Consider the following 12566-nt stretch of genomic DNA (forward strand, 5'->3'; position numbering starts at 1 on the left):
GACTTAAAAACTTACAGTGCATGAGAAACAATGTTGGGTAGAAATAAAGCCGATGAGAAGCTGATGCCATGCCCTAGCAGATTAACTCTACTCAAAACCAAGTGAAACAAAGAATGTAGCCCCTATAAGATCAAAAAGCAAACCCACAAATGTCCTTTCATTTTAATAACTGTGCAAATGCCAGAGAAGATTAAACTTCCTTCTTATGTAATCAATTACGGATTTGGATATTTGATTCAACTAATTGTCCATTTCAGAGTTGATCATCATTTTGGAAGATTACATCTATTTCTTACTGATATTATCAAACATGAGAAATACAAATGCATTAAGAAAATTAAATCCAGCAAAGTTATTCAGTCTCAATGATACTCAAGCAAGTCCCTTACTTTGTCACAAACTGCAATTTTGCCTCGTTTATAGAACCAATTAGCTCTCATTTCACTGGCTGGTAGAAAAGCACACAGAATTAATCATATGAGTGGGGTCATTCATCGTGATAACCATGGCTTGGGAAGCTTGTTCTTGGTAACTTGGCCTTTGATGTTTCTAGTGAGACTAGGGCTACTGAGAATCAAAAAGGAGACAGTCCGATTATTGGGCACATCATCTGACAGTACAAGAAGTAAATAAAAATAGGTGGAAAAACTTATTCTCAATCATAACTCAAAAATTTACCCCAACACCTTCCAGCCCTGTGTGAGATTGCTTAATTTTTGTGCTTTTATATAAGCCCCTTCCTCCTGTTCTGTGCTCAGTACAGACAGGGAACAGCTGGTCATCCCCTCATTACAATTTCCCTCAAATATATGATGACAGTAATTAAGTCACATTTCAACATCGCATTCTCAAGACTCAATAATTCAGGGTACTAAATTGTAACATAAAATTCTTATGAAATGACCTCATTTCTAATTTTAGCAAACTAAAACATTATCCACATTAAAACCTGGATTTCCCCCTTAAAATAGAAAAGCGTGTTTAGCAGAAACTTTCTTTCATGTATATAGTGTCCCCAGATGTGACTTTGGAATCAGATATTCACTCGCTCTTTCAGCAAATACTGTTGACACGAAAACCGTCTTTTGTGTAGCAGGCACTATACCACATGCTGGGAAAGTGAGAAAACACAGAAACAGACTCTGCTGCCATGAAGCTTTCATTTTGGTGGAAGAGAAAGAAAAGAAAAAGTAAATAATTAATTGCACACTGTGATAAATTCTACTAAGTAAATAACGGAGACACCAAGATAAAGAAAGAAGAGTGATTCAAGAGGAAGGTGGGTTCAAAAATTCCAATTCTGCTACTCGCTTTGGGTAAGTTACCTAATTTTTCTAAGCTTTTATTTGGTCATCTATAAAAGTGGTAAAATAGTATCACCTACTCCATAGGGTTGGTTTGGGGATTAATTCAGATAATACTTATAAAAGCTATTGGGGCCATGTCAAAGACTTCATAAAAACTCATTAAGAATGAGGATGATGGGCGCCTGGGTGGCTCAGTTGGTTAAGCGACTGCCTTTGGCTCAGGTCATGATCCTGGAGTCCCTGGATCAAGTCCCGCATCGGGCTCCCTGCTCAGCAGGGAGTCTGCTTCTCCCTCTGACCCTAAGCCCTCTCATGTGCTCTCTCTCATTCTGCCTCAAATAAATAAATAAAATCTTTAAAAAAAAAAAAAAGAATGAGGATGATTACAGCGTTCCTGGGTGGCTCAGTTGGTCAAGCACCAGGCTCTTGGTTTCGACTCAGGGTCATGAGATTGAGCCCAGAGTTGGGTTCTGTGTTCAGTGAGGAGTCCACTTCCCCTCTCCCTCTCCTTTAGCACCCCCGCCTCATGCACTTTCTCCCTCTCAAATAAATAAATATATCTTAAAAAAAAAAAAAAGAATGATTAGATTGGCTAGCGCTGTGAATTGTGTAAGCCTGATGAATCACATACCTGTACCTCTGAAACAAATAATACATTATACATTAAAAAAAAAAAAGAGGGTAGTAGGAAGGGGAAAATGAAGGGGGGGAAATCGGAGAGGGAGATGAACCATGAGAGACTATGGACTCTGAGAAACAAACTGAGGGTTCTAACGGGGAGGAGGGTAGGGGATGGGTTAACCTGGTGATGGGTACTTATTGAATGGAGCACTGGGTGTTATATGCAAACAATGAATCATGGAACGCTACATCAAAAACTAATGATGTAATGTATGGTGATTAACATAACATAATAAAATTTAAAAAAAAAAAAGATTGGCTAATGCTTTTTGTCATTTTCAACATAGAGCCAAAAGTCAGAACATCCATTCTGGCATCAAGAATATAATCTAGAGGGGCACCTGGGTGGCTCAGTCAGTTGCGTGCCTGATTCTTGGTTTCAGCTCAGGTCCTGATTTCATGGGTCCTGAGATGCAGCCCCACATCAGCCTCCATGCTCAGCTGTAAGTCAGCCTGAAGAGTCACTCCCTCTGCCCCTCCCCCCACTCTCTCGCTTACTCTCTCTCTCTAAAATCTTAAAAAAAAAAAAAAAAGAATATAATCTAGAGGCTTATATATGCTGAAAAGGAAATACAAACCTTCATGTATTTAAAGCATTTACACATAAATTATCTCATTGATTGTTATTACATATCATTTAAATCGGTGAATTACTTAAATAATCTGTATAAGGTGGGTCAGAGTGTTATAAAAGTAATTTCCATTCACTTAATATATTACACAAAGACATTGCTAAGACTCTACTGTGTGCTCTGGCCAGGGAGGCATAATGTCTACTGGTAAGCAATTTGTCTTCTGTTGTGGATAAAATGACCAACAATGTGAAACAAAATAAAGAAAACAAGTCTAAGACAAACCAAGAAACAGACTCTTAAAGATAGAGAACAAACTGATGGTTACCAGAGGGGAGGTGGGGGGTGGGGGGATGGGTGAAATACGTGACGGGGATTAAGGAGCCAACTTGTCATGATGAGCATCGGGTGTTGTATGGAAGTGTTGAATCACTATACTGTACACCTGAAACTAATATTACGCTCTATGTTAACTGACCGGAATTTGAATAAAAAACTTAAAAAAAGAAAGAAAAGAAGTCTGTATTTGAAATAAATCACCTATCTTCTCTAAACTATAGTTTTACTATTGGTAAAACGTGTGGCTTCATCTATCTGGTCTTTAAGAGGACCTCCTAAATTTGATACTCTTCATTCTGTGACTCTAAGACAGTAATTTATAAAATGAATAGAATAGGGACACAGATCTTCCCTAGAAGAAGGTTACAGTCATTGTCAGCATTAAAAGCTCAACTAGACCCCAGGCTTCTAGTGACTACTTCATATTCTATTTGTCCTTCTTTTCCTCCTAAACCAGTGCCTCAAAGACAATGCTCATTTCTAGCTGACGAAGGTCACATTTGCAAAATAAGTTACAACATTCACTGAGTGTATGACTTTGGGAAGAGGTCTCTAAGACTCAGTTTCCTCATACATAAAGAAGAGTTAATAAAATACTTACATCAAAGCACTATTGTATGAAGAGAAATAGGCAATAAAAATACTACGATATTACTTTTCACTGATAATTTCTCAATAAATATTAGCCAATAAATATTATTATACAGTGGCTTATCTATACATATTCTTCAAATATAAAATGCGAATAGTAGTACCCTATGGCATAGATTTTGCACAATTAAAAGTTGACTTTCATGCTGAGAGAGGAAATCCAAAATCAATAATAACAAGAATAGACATGCAATATCCACAGTAATAGTTACATCAGAGTTTCCCAAATCATGTTTATAAAGCACTAGCCTTAAACCCTTAGTGGGAAGCAAAATCAAGCCTTGTCTCTATCTTTGGATTCACAATACACCATAGTACACTAAATTTACTGACCAATGGAAACCCAGCACCAAGCAAAAGTTGTACAGACAGAAATATGTCAACAAGCTAGAGTGATAGAGCCCCCACTGGAACACATTCGTAGCTCTGTGGGGAAGACAGCAATGCTATAATAAGCATTCCCAGGGAGAATTATTCACATTTTAACAGTGAGATCATAAAGGCATTAAAGTACATTAAATATGTATCTTCATATGTTTAGATCCATTACAGTTTATCATCTCAAAATAAAATCTGAAAATTGCCTACTCCCAAGTATAAATTAATAAGATGGGTGACAGGATTCCAGAATATCAGCAGTATACACACACTGATTCAATTTGCGAGGTCTTGTGGGTGTTCTCTTTTCTACGGTTGCTTTTAAAACTAATGCAAAGCAAAGCAACAAGCCTGATCATAATCGAAAAATACGATATTACCCTCACTGATATCTTTAAGTTAGAAGTTTATTCTGTGGCAATTGTTAAAGCTAGAGTGGAGGATGTTGCACAGGGAGGCCAGTGGGAGTATAATTAAAATTACTAGTTTAGGGCGCCTGGGTGGCTCAGTTGGTTAAGCGACTGCCTTCGGCTCAGGTCATGATCCTGGAGTCCCTGGATCGAGTCCCGCATCGGGCTCCCTGCTCAGCAGGGAGTCTGCTTCTCCCTCTGACCCTCCTCCCTCTCATGCTCTCTGTCTCTCATTCTCTCTGTCTCAAATAAATAAATAAAATCTTTAAAAAAATAAATAAATAAATAAAATAAAATTACTAGTTTAGAGACGAAAACCACACATTATCAAATCTTCACTGAGTAGTGAAGACAGCCTGAGGGCAAAATCCAGGGTCACTTTCCTTCTCAAGAAAGATATTTCTAACGGGGGCGGGGGGGGGAATGAATGAAGAGGGGATGGGTAGTGATCTATATAGCAGAGTCAGAAAAGAAAATATAAAGCTAGCACTGTAAAATAAGAATATAGAAAGTAGAGTCATTGTGAACAATCAAGGAAACAAAACATATTATAATCTTTGCATTATTAGTTTGAATTTCTTTATGAAACATTTCTGGGGGTGCCTGGGTGGCTCAGTCATTAAGCATCTGCCTTCGGCTCAGGTCATGGTCCCAGGGTCCTGGGATCGAGCCCCGCATCGGGCTCCCTGCTCGGCGGGAAGCCTGCTTCTCCCTCTCCCACTCCCACTGCTTGTGTTCCGTCTCTTGCTGTCTCTCTCTCTGTCAAATAAATAAAACCTTTAAAAAAAAAAAAAGAAACATTTCTGGTTGCACATCTTCCTGGTTGTACTATGAGTTGTCTTAAAGGAACTTCTAAGCACAGTAAGTACAGATGGTTAGGATAGAGAGCACGGGAAGCATCAAATGCAGTCTAAATTCTCCATGTGCATGGGGAAACTTGCTGAATTATAGGCATTCATCTTCCTCTCCACTGTCTTGCCCCCTTGGAGATCCAGAGTTAATCAATATTTAGTCATCAGTTTTCCTTTATAAATTCAGATCAGGATGGAAGTTATATATAAAAGACACATCATGTAGAAAAGGAAGGGAATATCCAGCAAAAGGCGGAAAGTTCTTTTTTTTTTTTTTTTTTTGACCTCCCAGACACTTTGGTAATTGTCAAAAGATATAATTAAGCTGATCCAGTTTGCAAAGAATTTAGATGTGGAAAATAAACATTAAAAAGTAATCTAGGACTTTTATTTTAGGCAATTAACATATTAGATATGCTGAGAAACTATCCCACTATATAATAGGTAAAGGTGCTGAATAATATACTTCTAAAACTCCTTTGGCTAACTAAAGGGAAACCCTCAGAATCCAAAAATAAAACAGGAGTTGGAACGCAGAGGGGTAAGGCAAGATTTTAATAACCACATTGAGAACACAAGACACAAGACCCCAAATTCACATAGCATGGACAGAAGATCATAAATCTCTCACATTGTGCTGAATCTTCATGGTGCCAGACCTTCTGTGAAACTGTAAACTAGGGGAAAAAATATCATCCCTACAAGGGAAAATGGTAGGGAAATCATCTTAAGCCTAACTTTAAATAGAGGAGAAAACAAAATCTCCTATGAGGATGCATAATCACTCACCAGCCATCATTTGCCTTCAGACACAAATTCAAGTCAAGAATTTAATTTAAGGGGCACCTTGTGGCTCAGTCAGTTAAGTGTCTGCCTTCAGCTCAGGTCATGATCTCAGGGTCGTGGGATCAAGCCAAGTGTCAGGCTCCTTGCTCAGCGGGGAGTCTGCTTCTCCCTCTGCCTCTGCCCCCCACCCCAGTTCATGCTCTCTTTTTCTCTCTCTAATAAATAAATAAAATCTTTAAGGAAAAAGAAAATATTTTATTTAAATGATTTAGGTTGACAATGCTTCCAGGCATCTGGAAGTATATACAACCCATTTAGGACTCAGAAAGTACCTACAGATAAAGTTCCAAGGAATAGAAGCTCATAATTAAAAATAATAAAACAGGGCACGTGGGTGGCTCAGTCGTTAAGCGTCTGCCTTTGGCTCAGGTCATGATCCCAGGGTCCTGGGATCGAGTCCCACATCGGGATCCCTGCTCTGCGGGAAGCCTGCTTCTCCCTCTCCCACTCCCCCTGCTTGTGTTCCTGCTCTCGCTATGTCTCTCTCTGTCAAAAAAATAAATAAAATCTTAAAAAATAATAATAATAATAATAAAACAAGGTGGTGACAAGGTCCAGAAACAATAGTTCTATGCAGGATATATTTAAGAAGCAAAAACTGGAAACTGAAAATATGAGATAAGAAAAAAAGACAATTGAAAATGATCCTTCAAGTTAAAAAAAATAAAAAGATATATATACACACATATTCATACACATATATTATATAGATAGAGACATATACATTATATAGATAGAAAATCCAAATGGCAGAAAAGACACATATAGGGAAAATCCATTGACTGGGAGACAGAATTATGGAAAATATCCAGAATAAAGCACAGAGACAAAGAGATGGAGCATAGAAAAGAAAATCTGAGACAGGTAAGACGGAATGAGAAGTTCTAACATGAATGCCTATTCCAAGTTCTAGAAGTTGAAACGAAAGATGATGTGAGAAGCAATATTCAAAAAAGACAATGGTTGAGAATTTCCCCAAACTGGCAAAAGACAAAGAACCTCAGATTGTAGAAGAATATTTCTTAGACAGTAAATAAAAGAAAATCTAATCCTAGTCAGAGAAAACACAAAAAAGACAGATGATTCTTATTTTTAAAAGTTTTTATCTTTAAGTAATCTCTACGCCCAACATGGGGCTTGAACTCACAACCCCAAGATCAAGCGTTGCATGCTCTTCTAAGCCAGGGAGGCACTCCAAGACAGCTGATTTTTAAAAACAGCATTTGATTAAAAGTCACTTGCAGCAGCAACATATTCGGGCATACCTTGTTTTATTGCACTGCACTTCATTGCACTTCTCAGATACTGTGTTTTTCTCAAATTGAAGATTTGTGGCAACCTTGCCTCAAGCAAGACTATTGGAGCCATTTTCCAAACACTATTTGCTCACTTTGCATCTCTGTGTCACATTTTGGTAATTCTCCAAATAAATTTCAAATTTTTCACTATTACCATATTTGTTATGGTGATGTGTCATCAGTGATCTTTGACGTGACTATTTTAATTGTTTCGGGGCACCACAAACTGTGCCCATATAAGATGGCAAACTTAATTGATAAATGTATGTGTTTATCCTACAACTTTGTATCCTTTGACCACTATCACCCCATTTTCCCTACTTCCCTGGCCCTGGTAACCAACTTTCTACTCTCTGCTTCTATGTATTCAACTTTTTAAGATTCCACATATAAGTGAGATCAATGCAGTTCTTTTCTGTGTCTGGCTTACTACACTTAGCAGAATGTCCTCCACGTTGTTGCAAATGGCAGAATCTCCTTTTTCTAAGGGTAAATAATATTCCAGTGTGTGTGTGTGTGTGTGTGTGTCACAATTTCTTTATCCATTCATCCATATGACAATGTTCTTTATTTCTAGTAATGATTTTTGTCTTAATTTTATTTTCTTTTATATAGCAACCCAAGCATTTTTAATTAATATTTTTCTGTTATATTATTTTGCTATTTATTTTTTTAATGTTTTCCCCTCTCCTATTCTTTTTCTTTCAATCTTTATATTTTCTTACGATGATGATTTATATATAGATATGAATAACTAGAGATTCAATGTATAGTATGATGACTATAGTTACTAATACTATATTGAATACTGGAAATATGCTATGAGAGTAGATTTTAGGTACTCTCATCACAAAAAAAATGATAACTATGTGAGATGATACATTACTTAGTTTGACTCTAATCATTTCACTCTGTATATGTATATCAAACCATCATGTCATACACCCTAAACATATACGCTTTTCATTTAAAAAGGAACATTGTCATAATATAATTAGTATTTGTCATTGTGCATACCTAATGAAATAGTTCATTTCAGTATTTTTAAATCACAAAAAAGGAAAATTTGAAAAATCAACATGATGATGAAAACAATACCCATATCTCTTAATAGCTGATAGCTTACCTGGACAATAAGCCTCCTGAGAGGTAAATAATAAAAAGCTCATGGAGTAGATATAATGGGCATATTTAGAATATTGTGGACAACAATTTCAACAACAGATATGACATACTTGTTTTAGAATGTTCATTGTCAAAGATCTCACCAAATTTCAGAAGAGCAGTAACACAGAGAACTTCTCTTTATACAACGAAAGAAACAAATTAGAAGCCAAAAGCAAGAAGTAATATATATGCATACAGATATATATAAACATACACATTTTTATGTGTATGTACATATGCATGGGAAAACTTAAAACATATGAGAATTTATAAACAAATTGTGAAATTACAAGTAGGCATAATAAAAAGAATAAAACAATGATTAAAATGAAGATATTTGAAAGTTGTGGGGATAACTTAAAATGGCAATAAAAAAGAACACTTAACATGAGTTAAAGTACTTGTCAGACAATGAGAGACTGAAAATTAAGGTTCCATATTGAGAATGTAGAAAAAAAGAAAACAGACTGGACCCCAAAAAAAAAGTAATTTAAAATAAGATGAGTAGAAATTAATTAAATATATATTAAAATTTACAACAAAACAAAATCAGTTTATCTGAAGAAACAAGCCTACCAAGTCTGATCAAGAAAAATGGGAGAAAGAGCATTCAGAATATCAAAATGAGTAATAAGCTGGTCTCCTAATACAAGAGACTTAAAAGAATACTATAAATAACTGTATGCCAGCAAATTTGACACAGTTAAGGTACTCCTACTCCCCTGTTCAACTATGTAAACTTCAATGGTTCAGTATCTTCTACAGAACACAATGAACTTAAATTGACAGATGGAGAAGGAAGCATATTCCAGTCTGAATGGAAACAAAGTCAGGATGAGCTACCCCCGTATCAGTGCTTTCCCTCACTGCGTAGACCCTGCTCATAATACCCTCTCCTACCATTTTCATCTGTAGTTCCACAACTCTTCTTTAAGACTCAGTGCCAAGTAAGTTGGGAATTTAGCAGATAGTGCTGATAATTCCCAAATGGACTGATAGAGGAAAGTTCACATGGGAGATAGAATATATCTTACCTTCTATTTTAGTTTGTTGTATATTTACCTTCTCCTCACCAAAATTGGGAGATATTCAGAGTATAAAGACCATCTTATTCATCGTTGCATTAACTGTACTATCTTACATAGTATTTTAATCATAACAGTGGTTATTTGATTTGTTGTTGAGGGTATTTGATTTTTTGATAAAACCACATTAAAACAACAATTAGCATTACTCAATTATCCCTTATATTTCAAGGCTGCTCCTTGAGCAACAAAGTAAAATAAGGAAAGCATTAACACAAATTGTGACGTTTTGAAGGAAGGGAAGGATGTGATTACACAGAAGAGAGGTAGATCCTTTCCTTAAAACCTGCCGTCACTTTGGGCTACCACTGTCTTGGATGAGGACACATGTAGCTGGCACTATGGGCACCCTGCCTGTGTCTCCTCAGCACTTTTCAATCTTGTACACATTCCCCTGTGCATCCATGACCTTTTCATGAGGGCTTTTGAGTCAGGGAGTGGTTGCTTCATGCCATGGGTACAGAGCAGCCAGAAGCCCTTGGGGTAATGCCCTCAGGGAGTGGCCCTCAAGCAAAGACTGATAGAAGATACAGAACAAATAGCCTTTTTTCGATATATTTTTTTTATCAATCCTTTTCCTTCCACACCTCACTACTCTCTTCCCCTAACCTGCTTCTCTCCATCACATCCAAGACAAATTCTTTGCACTCATTCCCTTACCCCAGGGTCTAATTGCAGGGCAACCCAATCTAAGACACTCCTTATTTCCATGTTTCTGTATAAAAACACCTCTGTGACACCAAGTGGAATTCCTATGTGAAAATCATATAATGGGAATTATGAATCCATCAAAAAGCAAATTTCATAAGCTCTAAGGGGGATTTACAGCCCATTCAGAAGTAAATTGCATTCTCTATGGCACTTATCCCTTGGCTTATCAAGAATCTTGACTTCTGGTTGTTAGGAAATAAATAATTCCCTGAAGAGTGTTTTAGAATGTGAGTGGGGGTGTGGGTATCTGTATATGTTTACTCCTGAAGGTCTCTAACTGGAAACCAGTGATGCCCTGTTCAAAAATGGACATATTTATATGCAATGAACGTTCAAATGAAGACAATGGATTCTCATAAAATTTTCCAATTCAGCTAAAGATAAAGTCACTTTTGATACAGTATTATTCTTTGCTTTTTGACTTACCCCATACGCAGACCTTATGTATTAGAGTTAAGAACACAGTGTCTTGAATCAGAAGGACCTGGATTTAAAACATGGTTATTTCCTAGCCATGTGGCATTCTTCTAGTTACTAACCCCTCTGCGTGTGGTTACTTCATGTGAGAAAAGGGAAAGATTGTAATAATGAAAGGAGATGATGTGCATAATGCACTTAGCACAGTACCTGCTTCACAGATCTCACTTAATGACTAATAATCTTTCTCTGCTGCCTATCCCCACCTCCTCTTCCTTCTCTTCCCTCTTCTTTTCTCCTCCTCCTCCTTTTTGTTCTCTTTCTCCTTTTCCTCCTACCTTTTTTTCTTTCTTCTTTTTGTTCTCATTTAAATCTTTATTGTTATAATTATGTTATTGTTTTGTAATCTGAATCATTATTATTGCTCCCAATGGCAAGTTTTGCTCCACAGGAAAGTGCTTTGCAAAATGCTAATTGAGCTGAGTGATTCTAGAGATCGCTTTCTTTCCAAATTCTGAACTCCTTGCCTGTCTCTTCATTGGCATAACCAAGTTCTTATGGGCTATGAAGTTCCGTTTGGTCTCTAGGGTCTTTTGTTTGGGAAAGGAAGGAAAAAAAGTGACCATTATATATAGAACACTATTGATAATGTCATTGCGTTCTGACTGCTAGAGAGAGAGAGAGATGATTAATTATTTTATGCTTTACTCAATGGAGTCTATAAATTTTCTAAAACTACCAAGGCTTTTTGTTAATTCTATGTGTTGTCATTTATTAGCTGTATAACATCATTTAGGTTACTTCACTTTCTGAGCCACAATTTCCTCATCTTAATAAATGAGGGATATATATATATATATACATATATATATATATATATAGTGGAATATTATTCGGCCATAAAAAGAATGAAATCTTGCCATTTGCAATGACATGGATGGAGCTAGAGAGTATAATGCTAAGTGAAATAAGCCAGTCAGAGAAAGACAAATACCATATAATTTCACTCATGTGGAATTTAGGGAAAAAACAAACAAACAAAGAAAAAAAATAAGAGAGAGAAACAAATTAAGAAACAGACTCTTAACAATAGAGAACAATGGGCGCCTGGGTGGCTCAGTTGGTTAAGCGACTGCCTTTGGCTCAGGTCATGATCCTGGAGTCCCTGGATCAAGTCCCGCATAGGGCTCCCTGCTTGGCAGGAAGTCTGCTTCTCCCTCTGACCCTCCTCCCTCTCATGCTCTCTGTCTCTCATTCTCTCTCTCTCAAATAAATAAATAAAATCTTTAAAAAAAAAAAACAATAGAGAACAAACTGATGGTTATCAGAGGGGAGGGGAGGTTGGGGGATGGGTGAAATATGTGATGGGGATTAAGGAACACACTTGTCATGATGAGCATCGGGTGTTGTATGGAAGTGCTGATCACTATATTGTACACCTGAAACGAATATAATACTGTACGTTAACTACTGAAATGAAAATTAAAACTTAATAAATAAATAAACCAACCAAAAAATAAATAAATATGGATAACAAATAGTTATTACTTTGGAAAGCTATAAAAAAGATCAAGTGAAAAGTGTTTCAGACAGTGCCCAGCACATAATGAGCACTCAGTTAATGGTAGTTGTTATCATATTAAAATGTCCACTTATAACAGGGTAAGTTCAAATTAGATTTGAATTAGAAACAAGGGCTTATGGAATATATTATGGAAGACTTTCTAAGTAAAATTATTAAAATTACAAAGTAGCTGCTTTCAGAAGCAAACCCTCAGCTCTCCAGTTTGGCCCCTGTAGAAAGTCTCAATCCTTTAAGATCTTAGATAAATGACATTTTACATTTTATTTCA

Source organism: Mirounga leonina, unplaced genomic scaffold (genome assembly GCF_011800145.1).
Source record: "Mirounga leonina isolate KUSES-001 unplaced genomic scaffold, KU_Mleo_1.0 Mir_180, whole genome shotgun sequence".
Classification (NCBI taxonomy): domain Eukaryota; kingdom Metazoa; phylum Chordata; class Mammalia; order Carnivora; family Phocidae; genus Mirounga; species Mirounga leonina.